Source organism: Dermacentor andersoni, chromosome 11 (assembly GCF_023375885.2).
Source record: "Dermacentor andersoni chromosome 11, qqDerAnde1_hic_scaffold, whole genome shotgun sequence".
NCBI lineage: Eukaryota > Metazoa > Arthropoda > Arachnida > Ixodida > Ixodidae > Dermacentor > Dermacentor andersoni.
In genome coordinates this window covers 101,748,232-101,761,865 of record NC_092824.1, presented here as the reverse complement: position 1 = coordinate 101,761,865, position 13,634 = coordinate 101,748,232, and the positions used below count along the sequence as shown (strand labels likewise).

The 13,634-nt window shown below is 45.1% G+C and overlaps 1 long non-coding RNA gene across 1 annotated transcript in view; it reads right to left on the bottom strand.

Moving 5' to 3' along the window:
- Positions 1-4,794: 4,794 nt before the first annotated feature.
- The window catches only part of LOC140214201 (uncharacterized), a 58,256-nt gene continuing 49,416 nt past the window's right edge, over positions 4,795-13,634 (bottom strand). Inside the window, exon 3 of the long non-coding RNA XR_011891122.1 lies at positions 4,795-4,939. This is a non-coding gene — a long non-coding RNA (uncharacterized lncRNA). The remainder of the gene's footprint in view (positions 4,940-13,634) is intronic.

The window sequence follows — 13,634 nt, the reverse complement described above, 5'->3', positions numbered from 1 at the left end:
TTGCGCATTACTCTTCATCTTCGTCCACAGCTTGCTCCGATGTCGCTAATTATGCAAGCGTTCCCATATTGCCCCTCACGCTTGTGCCAGTCCTCGCGTATTAGTCTTCATCTTCTTCCACTGCTGGCTCCGATGTCGCTCCTCATGCAAGCGTTCCCATATTGCCCCTCGCGCTCGTGCCACTCCTCGCGCATTAGTCTTCACGTTCTTCCACAGCTGGCTCCGATGTCACACCTCATGCAAGCGTTCCCATTCTGCCCTCCGCGCTCGTGCCACTCCTCGCGCATTAGTCTTCATTTTCTTCCACAGCTGGCTCCGATGTCGCTCCTCATGCAAGCGTTCCCATTCTGCCCCTCGCGCTCGTGGCACTCCTAGGGCATTAGTCTTCATCTTCTTCCACAGCTGGCTCCGATGTCGCTCCTTATGCAAGCGTTCCCATTCTGGCCCTCGCGCTCGCGCCACTCCTCGCGCTTTAGTCTTCATCTTCTTCCACAGCTGGCTCCGATGTCGCTCCTCATGCAAACGTTCCCATATTGGCCCTCGCGCTCGTGCCACTCCGCGCGTATTAGTCTTCATCTTCTTCCACAGCTGGCTCCGATGTCGATCCTCGTGCAAGCGTTCCGATATTGCCCCTCGCGCTCGTGCCACTCCTCGCGTATTAGTCTTCATCTTCTTCCACAGCTGGCTCCGATGTCGCTCCTCATGCAAGCGTTCCCATTCTGCCCCTCGCGCTCGTGGCACTCCTAGGGCATTAGTCTTCATCTTCTTCCACAGCTGGCTCCGATGTCGCTCCTCATGCAAGCGTTCCCATTCTGGCCCTCGCGCTCGTGCCACTCCTCGCGCATTAGTCTTCATCTTCTTCCACAGCTGGCTCCGATGTCGCTCCTCATGCAAGCGTTCCCATATTGCCCCTCGTGCTCGTGCCGCTCCTCGCGTATTAATCTTCATCTTCTTCCACAGCTGGCTCCGATGTCGCTCCTCATGCAAGCGTTCCCATATCGCCCCGCGCGCTCGTGCCACTTCTCGCGCAATAGTCTTCATTTTCTTCCACAGGTGGCTCCGATGTCGCTCCTCATGCAAGCGTTCCCATTCTGCCCCTCACGTTCGTGCCACTCCTTGCGCATTACTCTTCATCTTCGTCCACAGCTGGCTCCGATGTCGCTAATTATGCAAGCGTTCCCATATTGCCCCTCGCGCTTGTGCCAGTCCTCGCGTATTAGTCTTCATCTTCTTCCACAGCTGGCTCCGATGTCGCTCCTCATGCAAGCGTTCCCATATTGCCCCTCGCGCTCGTGCCACTCCTCGCGCATTAGTCTTCACGTTCTTCCACAGCTGGCTCCGATGTCACACCTCATGCAAGCGTTCCCATTCTGCCCTTCGCGCTCGTGCCACTCCTCGCGCATTAGTCTTCATTTTCTTCCACAGCTGGCTCCGATGTCGCTCCTCATGCAAGCATTCCCATTCTGCCCCTCGAGCTCATGCCACTCCTCGCGCATTAGTCTTCATTTTCTTCCACAGCTGGCTCCGATGTCGCTCCTCATGCAAGCGTTCCCATACTGCTCCTCGAGCTCGTGCGACTCCTCGCGCATTAGTCTTCATCTTCTCCCACAGCTGGCTCCGATGTCGCTCCTCATGCAAGCGTTCCCATTCTGCCCCTTGCGCTCGTGCCACTCCTCGCGCATTAGTGTTCAAGTTCTTCCACAGCTGGCTCCGATGTCGCTCCTCATGCAAGCGTTCTCATATTGCCCCTCGCGCTCGTGCCACTGCTCGTGCGCTCGTCGTTCTTTTTCTTATTCCCCAATGTGACCATCGTTTAGCATAAGTAATCATCTTCATCATCATCCTATTTTATGTCCACTGCAAGACGAAGGCATTCTGCTGGCTTTCTGCGATCTTAAATTACCCCTGTCCTGCGCTAACTGATTCGAAATCGCGCTTGCGAATTTCCTAATGAGTAACCAGCTACTATTTTTTCCGTGTTTCTCAACGTGCAAAAAATTGACCACTGTTGTATTTATTTCCCGTGCGCATATTAGCGATGCTTCTAAACAAAAGCATCAACACAAGCATCGATCCCTGTGATGACTTCTTCGGCTTCGTTTGTGACGGGTGGATGACAGAGCACCCTATTCCAGACACTGATACGTCGTTCGGAACGTTCGAACAAGCCAATGAAAATGTGCTGCGTGATCTAAAAGGTAAGAATTACTTGAAATTCCAACAGGAAGAAGCACAACATATCATTTTTCCATATTGAAAGTCGGCAGAACTGTTTTTCTCCATAATACTTTCGTTTTACTCAGATATTTTTCTTTATGTTACAACACAATAGGCCACATAAGAAATGACAATTAAAAGGGAAATTAATATTGTACAGCACGAAAATAAGCATGAACGTATCCTAAATATTCAGTTACGCGAACAAATGTTCTTCAAAGACAAGTCCATAATTTGTCTTTGTAGCGTGCAAGTGGCATAAGCTGTCGCGGTGATCTGCCTTATCAACTGTGGATAAATCGTTGGTATCACTGGCCTTTCCCACTGTGCCGGAAATCCAACAAGATCGCAGGAGTATATTTCGATAGTATCATAGAAGTACTTCTGTAGTACTTGTAAAAATTCTGTATATAATATGCGATTGAACGCGATGGATTCGGAACTGGTCACTCGTTCCTTGCAGCGATCATCGAGAACATAACAGACTTTGCTGAACCTCGCAATGGGAAAGAGAGGGCGGCAACTATGTACATGGCATGCACGTGCAAATGTGAGTGAAATATTTCTTTTTCCTTGTCTCCTCCGAATTCTTTTTTTTTTGCAATATAAAAAAAATCTCTAGTTTTCAGTGAGGCATCAAGTGGCAGGCTCGAATTAGCAGCTCCCTGTTCTGACATCAGTGTCAGATATTTGATGAGCAAGAGCACAACTTTAACGCAGGCAATCGCTTGACAATCGCACGAAAAAGCATTAGTCAGCTAGTAGATTACTGTATTTCTGAAGCTACTTACAAGTATCTGAGATCACCACATCATGACTTTTGCTAATGTGTCATTATAGGTCGTAAAGCCCTGAGCGGTTCGCGTTATGGCGGTTGAAGAACACTGTGAACATTGAACTGAAAAAAATATGTAATTCAAGCAAGACTGTGCTGAAGACAATAAAGAGTGCGAGGAAACAATAGGGAAAGGTAGCTACCTGAACTTCAACAAAGGTTGTCTGTGGAAGGGTTTAGCGTTCTCATGTGACTAAGAAGTGTTCATTCATAACCTATAACAGTACAACACTAGGACGTCCTCTTCGAATAAAACGATACGTGCTCGAGACGTCTTGGCCAATGTGAGAAGTGCGAAGTGAGCTTACAGAAAATTAAATGATTGAGTAAGCGATAAAAATATTCGCTTTAATGCAGCGATTGGATGCTGAACACGAAATCTCTACGCTGGTGGACAAAGTAACTGTTATCACTTGTTCTTGGCGCGAAAACAACTTTCCTTGGCCGAAACAAATAGGTGACGCTTTAATTGGATGTGGAAGGAAGGCACGTTACTGCCACAATGTGGATTCTTATGTAAACTCACGTTATTCAGAACGCAGTGCACGGGCGTTTTACCTTTTCTCTACAAGGCAACACCTTATATCAAATTAATGTCATCTTTAGCGAAAGCAGCAGGCAATAATGAGATTCAACCATTTTTATACAGTTCCGCGCGCATCCGATATGGCATACTCAATAAATATTTAGGCCGCGTCTCCCAAGGTATATTTTCCAACAGGATTGAATACCATGCGCATTATAATCTACAAGTGGTCGCTGTAGTTCGCCGGCTCCACCAGTGGAACTGGTTGAGGACGACAAGTATAGCTTCCAGTCTGTTCGTTTAATGTAACGTGGATATAAGTGCATTCATTTCACCGTTACCATTTTTAAACCCTCATCGAGCCACAAGGAGCGCTTGATGTACACTGCAGCTAGCACCCTCATATCTTAAGGATGTGATGAACTCGATGCATGCGAATGAATCTTTTCTTCTTGGTGACTTCATTAAGGCAAGAAGCCTTAGTAGCGTCCCCTGGAAAAATTACAGTGACATAACGCAGGAAAAGTACTTAAAACGAACGTTAATAACTGCTGCAGTCGAACGCTTGTAACAGTTATTTTGGTGCGCATCAGATAGAATAATATACAATATTCAACTAGGGTTGTTATGATCAAAGGTGTAGTTCGTGCTTGCTGCCGCATAAAATAAAATGTTTAGAGCTTGAAGAGTAACGGTCTTGCTCTCGGTACAAATAACCGCCCTTAAAGTATAAAAATATTAAGGAAGCAAGGTTCTCACAGAACCTGTGAGGCGGCGCGTCTGACTTCACATCATTCAAAAGAAAAGGTATCCAGAAATGGTGACCGACCAATAAAAGCTTCCTTCGAATATTTGACGTACAGGCGCGAGCGAAAGCTTGGAGATTACAGCATCAGCAACAAATTGAAAAAAATTAAGCACGGTTCCGCGGTGTGGTGTTGCTTTATTTCATTTTATCGATCAAATAAGCGCACGCAGGCGCGTGCTCTTCATTTCATCCAGAATGTCCAGGCTGCGAAAAAAATTTCAAATAAAAGTAGCCGCACCTTTGGTTCCGAAACTTTTGCTCGTAAGTGTACATATCTGATGTATGCCAAGCGATGACCCTGAACGGGCGTTGCTGCTTGCTCAATTTTTTCTCGCTATGCTTTCTGAAGAAATCCACTGACTTGCTTAAAATATCGCGTGTTCTAGATTTCACAGAAGAGCAGCTAATCCCGATGGTTAAAGATGAATGTACTCGTATGGGATTTCCTGTATGGCCTGTGATGAGAACATCTGAGCTTCCTTATGGAAACTACTCACATTTGCTGACGACAACATCGTTGTGGCCATTTTTTTCGGTTGACGTCGCTGAAGACCTGCACAATAAAGACCGGTTTATTATCGAGGTGCGTATGTTCACTGTGCTTGAATGCAAGAGACGTTGATCTCCCGTGAATGTCGGCTGCAGGTAGAAGGCATGCAATAACTTGTTATTTCAAAGCATTGTCGAGTCAGAGTTAAGTGCGGCAGTGCTTTGCCTCACGACAATTATAGCAAATTAATCTGGCAATTCATTGTTATTAATAATGTTAAGTGTAGTGAAACAGGATTTACGAGGAGGTGGTACTATCTCAGAAACTAATTCAAGCATACTAAAAGTGAAATACACACAAGAAATGTAAAAGAAAAAAAAAACACCTCATCACAGCGAGTACACGAGACATGCACATTTACTTTCTCAGTCTATGTGGCTGTGTGTGTACTTTCCTTTAGCGCTTTACTTTCGGTATGTCATAACAGCGAGGAAGAAATTTCACCCTTCTCAGGATTAATTTATCTAAGCATGGTTTATTATATGAGTGCTCGGAAAGGCATTCTGCCAATTCAGTAAATTGTCGCTCTGTTGCTTTTGTCCTGTTAATACAGTTGACCAGCATACTTTGATTAGTTAAGATTGCCAGCAGAAAAGTGCGAACTTATGTTTTATTTATATCGTCATCTTTATTTTGGTGATGCCGTTACGCGATATTGCCTGCAGAATTTCGGTTGTGTGTTCCTGTTATTTAGTTTTCCTTTCACCACTAATTTATTTTAGGCATACAGAAAAGCATTGAACTTACCAGCGGGTAACGTTTTGAGTAGGTAATCCATGCAAACCGATCATGTGGTTAAAATGCTTGGCAAATCAGCGCAGCTGACAAACGTGAACTGATGGGACGCATGTTGCAACCGAATGGCTGCCGCTGTGGGTTACCACAAAGTTAAAGTACTCTGATGAACGGACGATTAAAGAGAATGGTGGATACCACACACATGTGAGATTCGGTGACAAACGAAGCCTATTCTTAGATGATTCTTGAAATTTCGTCATTTTGCGTTTCTTTCTTCACCTTTATGCAGCTCGATGCTTTTTACTCTGCGCGCTCTGGTAATATTGTTTTCTCTTTATTATTCATTGACATTCGGCCACTTTGGGTACCGAACTTTTTACTTCTTCACGGGCACCTTGCCCTCTGGCCCACCCTCATTCTGAAAGATTCGACAAGAATGCTCCCGTAGTCAGTGGTGCATGAGCAACTGAACATATCCAAGTTGCCTGTTTGGACACATAACGAGTAGCACACGCCCAGATGCACATACAACAAACGCCCGAGCTGACTATTCAGGGCACATCCCTAGTTGAAAATATCCAGTGATCCAAGTATCATCGTCGAGACAGAAGCACCAGGCATCTCCAATGTCGGGATCAGTGGCAAGGAAATATTCGCTCCAAAATCATCATCATCATCATCATCAGCACAGTTACGCCCACTGCAGGGCAAAGGCCTCTCCCATACCTCTCCAACCGCCCCGGTCATGTACTAATTGTGGCCATGTTGTCCCCGCAAACGTCCCAATGTCATCCGCCCACCTAACCCTCTGCCGCCCCCTGCTACGCCTCCCTTCTCTTGGAATCCAGTCCGTAGCTCTTAGTGACCATCGGTTATCTTCCCTCCTCATTACATGTCCGGCCCATGCCCATTTCTTTTTCTTGATTTCAACTAAGATGTCGTTTACCCGCGTTTGTTGCTTCACCCAATCTGCTCTTTTCTTATCCCTTAACGTTACACCCATCATTCTTCTTTCCATAGCTCGTTGCGTCGTTCTCAATTTCAGCAGAACCCTTTTCGTAAGCCTCCAGGTTTCTGCCCCATATGTGAGTACTGGTAACACACAGCTGTTGTACACTTTCCTTTTGAGGGATAGTGGCAACCTACTGTTCATGATTTGAGAATGCCTGCCAAACGCACCCCAACCCATTCTTATTCTTCTGGTTATTTCAGTCTCATGATCCGGATCCGTGGTCACTACCTGCCCTAAGTAGATGTATTCCCTTACCACTTCCAGTGTTTCGCTACCTATCGTAAACTGCTGTTCTCTTCCGAGACTGTTAAACAGTACTTTAGTTTTCTGCAGATTAATTTTCAGACCCACCCTTCTGCTTTGTCTCTCCAGGTCAGTGAGCATGCATTGCAATTGGTGTCCTGAGTTACTAAGCAAGGCAATATCATCAGCGAATCGCAAGTTGCTAAGGTATTCTCCATCAACTTTTATCCCCAATTCTTCCCACTCCAGGCCTCTGAATACCTCCTGTAAACATGCTGTGAATAGCATTGGAGATATCGTATCTCCCTGTCTGACGCCTTTCTTTATAGGGATTTTGTTGCTTTCTTTGTGGAGGACTACGGTGGCTGTGGAGCCGCTATAGATATCTTCCAGTATTTTTACATATGGCTCATCTACACCCTGATTCCGTAATGCCTCCATGACTGCTGAGGTTTCGACTGAATCAAACGCTTTCTCGTAATCAATGAAAGCTATATATAAGGGTTGGTTATATTCTGCACATTTCTCTATCACTTGATTGATAGTGTGAATATGGTCTATTGTTGAGTAGCCTTTACGGAATCCTGCCTGGTCCTTTGGTTGACAGAAGTCTAAGGTGTTCCTGATTCTATTTGCGATTACCTTAGTAAATACTTTGTAGGCAACGGACAGTAAGCTGATCGGTCTATAATTTTTCAAGTCTTTGGCGTCCCCTTTCTTATGGATTAGGATTATGTTAGCGTTCTTCCAAGATTCCGGTACGCTCGAGGTTATGAGGCATTGCGTATACAGGGTGGCCAGTTTCTCTAGAACAATCTGACCACCATCCTTCAACAAATCTGCTGTTACCTGATCCTCCCCAGCTGCCTTCCCCCTTTGCATAGCTCCTAAGGCTTTCTTTACTTCTTCTGGCGTTACCTGTGGGATTTCGAATTCCTCTAGGCTATTCTCTCTTCCACTATCGTCGTGGGTGCCACTGGTACTGTATAAATCTCTATAGAACTCCTCAGCCACTTGAACTATCTCGTCCATATTAGTAACGATATTGCCGGCTTTGTCTCTTAACGCACACATCTGATTCTTGCCTATTCCTAGTTTCTTCTTCACTGTTTTTAGGCTTCCTCCTTTCCTGAGAGCCTGTTCAATTCTATCCATATTATAGTTCCTGATGTCCGCTGTCTTACGCTTGTTGATTAACTTAGAAAGTTCTGCCAGTTCTATTCTAGCTGTAGGATTAGAGGCTTTCATACATTGGCGTTTCTTGATCAGATCTTTCGTCTCCTGCGATAGCTTACTGGTTTCCTGCCTAACGGCGTTACCACCGACTTCTATTGCGCACTCCTTGATGATGCCCATGAGATTGTCGTTCATTGCTTCAACACTAAGGTCCTCTTCCTGAGTTAAAGCCGAATACCTGTTCTGTAGTTTGATCCGGAATTCCTCTAGTTTCCCTCTTACCGCTAACTCATTGATTGGCTTCTTGTGTACCAGTTTCTTTCGTTCCCTCCTCAAGTCTAGGCTAATTCGAGTTCTTACCATCCTGTGGTCACTGCAGCGTACCTTGCCGAGCACGTCTACATCTTGAATGATGCCAGGGTTCGCGCAGAGTATGAAGTCGATTTCATTTCTAGTCTCACCATTCGGGCTCCTCCACGTCCACTTTCGGCTAACCCGCTTGCGGAAAAAGGTATTCATTATACGCATATTATTCTGTTCTGCAAACTCTACTAATAATTCTCCTCTGCTATTCCTAGAGCCTATGCCATATTCCCCCACTGACTTGTCTCCAGCCTGCTTCTTGCCTACCCTGGCATTGAAGTCGCCCATCAGTATAGTGTATTTTGTTTTGACTTTACCCATCGCCGATTCTACGTCTTCATAAAAGCTTTCGACTTCCTGGTCATCATGACTAGATGTAGGAGCGTAGACCTGTACAACCTTCATTTTGCACCTCTTATTAAGTTTCACAACAAGACATGCCACCCTCTCGTTAATGCTATAGAATTCCTGTATGTTACCAGCTATTTCCTTATTAATCAGGAATCCGACTCCTAGTGCTCGTCTCTCCGCTAAGCCCCGGTAACACAGTACATGCCCGCTTTTTAGCACTGTATATGCTTCTTTTGTCCTCCTAACCTCACTGAGTCCTATTATATCCCATTTACTACCCTCTAATTCCTCCAATAACACTGCTAGACTCGCCTCACTAGATAGCGTTCTAACGTTAAACGTTGCCAGGTTCAGATTCCAATGGCGGCCTGTCCGGAGCCAGGTATTCTTAGCACCCTCTGCAGCGTCACAGATCTGACCGCCGCCGTGGTCAGTTGCTTCGCGGCTGCTGGGGACTGAGGGCCGGGGTTCGATTGTTGTATTCATATAGGAGGTTGTGGCCAAGTACTGCACCAGGGTGGCCAATCCTGCTCTGGTGAGAGAGTGCGTTACCGGTTCTGGTCACCGGGATCAGGCCGCACTCCAGGCCTGTTTGTGCAATTTTCTCAACACACGGTTTTTTTTTTTTTGTATTTTCCGGTGGAGAATAGCGCGGCACCGGGATTTGAATCACGGTCCTCTTGCACTGGAGACGGATACTCTACCGTCCCCGTAGGAGTTAAATTAAAAATTAATTTATGGGGTTTTACGTGACAAAACCACTTTCTGATTATGCACGCCGTAGTGGAGGACTCCGAAAATTTCGACCACCTGGGGTTCTTTAACGTGCACTTAATTCTAAGTACACGGGTGTTTTCGCATTTCGCCCCCATCGAAATGCGGCCGCCGTGGTCGGGGTCCGATCCCGCGACCTCGTGCTCAGCAGTCTAACACCATAACCACTGAGCAACCACGGCGGGTCCCGCAGGAGTTGTACGCCTCATTTAACCTACAGTGGTGCCCTACTTGGTCAGTCAAGGTGGACCAATCTGAGCTCGGTTATACCGCATGGATGGCACTCGGCTAGAGAACCTCGTATTTATGACCTGCACATGTGAGGCCTTACATATTTCAAGATATATATCTATTTTTTTTTTATTTTTTTTTAGGAGGGTTCCCGTACAGTGATAAAATAAAGGAAAAGACATTAAAAGAAAGAAAAAAAAGAAAGAAAAAGGGGCGGAAAAAAAAAAAAAAACGGAACATAACAGGTGATTTGAACTCGTGACCCTTCGATGTTGCCCGGAAAGATAGCTCAGTCGGTTGGTTCGTCAGGCCCCAGGCTACTTTCAAGCGCCACAGCTCCTCCTCTGAGCCTCACACTTACGTGGAAAGAGACTCATGTTGTCCGCGATAGTCGGTTTTGTCGTGTGCGTATCATGGCTACGCACGCTTATATCGCATTCCATTTCTCTACCACGGGTGCGCCTTAAAACCACGGCGCTGCAGTTTTTGCTTTTCTCTTCTTTCTTCTTCTCCGCCCTTAAACTGGCTCTCTTAACTGTACTACACGCAGAGACAAAGAAACAGCGCGCGAATGCGATCCCATAGATGAGATGAATATATATATATATATATATATATATATATATATATAGAAAACTATCAGTCATAGCTCTCGTAGTATAGCCCTCTGGGCCATTTCCTTTTTTTTTTTCGAAAGTAGTCCTATTAGGGTTATTATAATTACACGAAGGTACTTCGCCCTCATCAGCAGCAGTCCTTGGTATAGTTATTCTGGCGGCTAGCTTCCCACGCTATGCGTGCCGCCATCGCACCTGGTTAAGCTTTTCCTAGACGCTAGAGCTATGCGTTGTCCGCGCAACCTTGAGCGATCGGAAAGCACGTTTCCCCCTCTTGGCCGGCGGAGAAGGGATGCTTCGTTCCGGCCGCGAAGCTCTCCACATCTCTGTAAGGTGCCTTGTGGATGTCTCGCGCTGAAGATGCTTCAAAATAGAGATGTGGTAATGTTTGCTAATTATAGGTGGTATGAAACCGTGTGACAGAGCATAGTGTTGAGATGACAAACGCAACTTTTCAAGTATATCGCACGTGCTTTTTCTAGTTCTTTTTTTTTTAAGTTACATGGATCATATTGCACAATCGGCCCATTCATGTGAATTACCGGAAAATGCGGACGTCACTTCAGTGGCAAATCACAGTTTTTAAGGTGGCCTATAAATTGGATTCTCTACCTAGGATTTTAATTATTCTCGTAGCGTCTTCCGAATGCGAAAGCAATAAATCCTAAGACTATTGCCACTTTCGACATATCCGCCTCGAAATGCTGCTAAGGAATTGCACTGGAGTTACGGTTAAGATGGTGCCGAACTTCTTCACGCATGCTTTGCTAATTTTGGCATTGGGAAGGCCCACGTATTTCGTATCAGACATTTCAAGGCCGCATATCCCAAAAGTGGGGCTGGACTTAGATTCCTGCTAAGTAAACAAGAGTTCACTACTGCTAAACTTTCATCTCGCTATAACAACACGTGTCATAAGGGAGGATTACAAACGAAAACAAGTGAGTATTTTTATTAGCTAGTAAGAAATTGCGATTAGTCTCCCCAGTAGTGACCACCTCCTTCATAAAAATAGATGATAAAGGTGAAATAACACTGTCACAGGCAATCTATGAAAGAAATGTTCGAACTAAAGAAAAATCAAGCGGTATAGCCGTCCTTAAGCTAAGCACGAGGTCAGATGACCAAAGAGTGGCTGCGCGGACTGCATACCGAGGAGCGTTAAATAAAAGAAAACTCATGAGCAATTCCCCTCTGTGAACGCGGACAATCAGCGAAGCTGTTTAGCACACGACACAGAGGCGACACAGAATTTTGAACAAAGGTACGAACTCATTTATTGTCCCGATGGGTAGTCATGGTGACTGAAGGAACGCGCACACATTTATTGTCTTGATCGGTTTGGTAGTTCATTATCTTGGTGGGTCACACTGACCGGCTCGCGTACAATGTTGGACACGTTCTTAGCTAGAGTCAAATCTACGCCCATGCTCGATGAATCGTGCTGCTCGGCAGCTGTTGGTTTTATGAAAGTGCTCCAACATGTGCGATTACCATCGCCTCAGGGAGCCGGAGAAAACTAGCCACGCACGTGATTGTAGCTGTGCTGCCGCGAGTAGCCGGTGGACAGGAGGCATGCGTGACATTTCGACGGGACCGCTAACCGGCGCCAAGTTCACGAGCGCGACATATGTGCCACTCCAGAAGAGCGGAAGGAAACAAGGCAGGCACGGGCTTGGAACGACGACAAAGTGTCTCGCGCATATGAAAATTTCACTGCAGGCTAGCCATAAACATCTTCGCCGTAGAATTGCCACTGTGGGTAGATTTATTGAACGTTGAGGCATTTCTGTTCAATAAAGTACCCTCCACTACTCGATCTTCTAATAAATCTCAGTGGCGGAGCTTATAGACGGTATACCTTCCAGAATATAATTCTCATGCAAAGCAGGCCTCCCATACAAGAAAATATGGTTGCACTACGGATGCATTTTAAAATAAGGTCTACAGGAAGTAACGAAAATTGGGCTGAAAGAACCGAGTCTTATATTTTTGCTGATTAGGATTACCCTATAGGATAATGCCCCATCAGATGATCCTATATTACGGCTACTACTTTGTCTGGAATCTCACAAATAATTATTGGATTGATTTATTGATTGCTATGAATAAAATTGTGAACGCTCCCCACTGCTTTGCTAGTCGCTCTTGCAGAAACAATAATTTTTTTTATTCATTCGAGCTTTATTGCACCATAATATACAACACAATTCGAGGAATAGGGCATGAAATGAGAGGTTATCTTTTTGCTTACTGTCTCCTAAAAAGTTTCACGAGCTTCTGTGAAATTCTTTATCGTGATTACCAAAGTGCTGCAGAAGCTATAGCAGGCTGCGACCGAATGAGCTGGAGCCATAAGAGAAGAAAGAGCACCAGATTTTTTTATTCAATATTCTTAGGTGCCTGAAAATTCGCGTGATTTCATACAGCGAACTTAAACATAAATAGATTCTCCGCGCAATGCACCTGCTTGCTTAAAACAGTCATATCTTTTTACATGCAGTACTTTACCAAATGAACTATTGAGCAGATTGATTCTTTTGCGAACACCGCATATTGTTTTCGCAGCATTTCCGAAAATCACGAGGCGTTCAAAGCGCAGTGTGACTGTAGATGAGGCCACGTGGCGTACGAGGCGATAACATGGGCAGTGTTTTATGTAAATAGTGCCATTAAGTACTCCTTTTATTTAAGTTTACGTGATGTTGATGCGTGATGTTGATGTTCATGATTGAGTCTTAGTCTCTTAACACGCATACCTTAAAACCAGTTCACAATGATCGCTGTTCCGGGACAAAAAAAAAATGACTGAAATCATTTTGGTTATAACGCTATAACCTAATATTTTTTTCCAGCTGGATGAGATGCCGTTTCCAATTGTAGCGAGAGAGCAGCTCCTTGATCCATTGACGACAAAGAATAACGGCACTGTAGAGGCGTACTTATCTCTTGTCGCCACAGCTGTATCGGTTTTCAATGCAAGTGCTACTGCAGACGACGCTATGAATGTTGCTAAAAGAATCCTCAATTTTGAAGCAACGCTTGCTAAGGTAAGTACATAGTACAATTATTATTATTTCCAAATATGCTATATTGCGGTACTTAATAATACTAAAACGGACATTATGTCTCACTCAAATACATAATTTCGCGCTTCCAAGGCACTGTTTTCACGTTACAATAGCAACATATT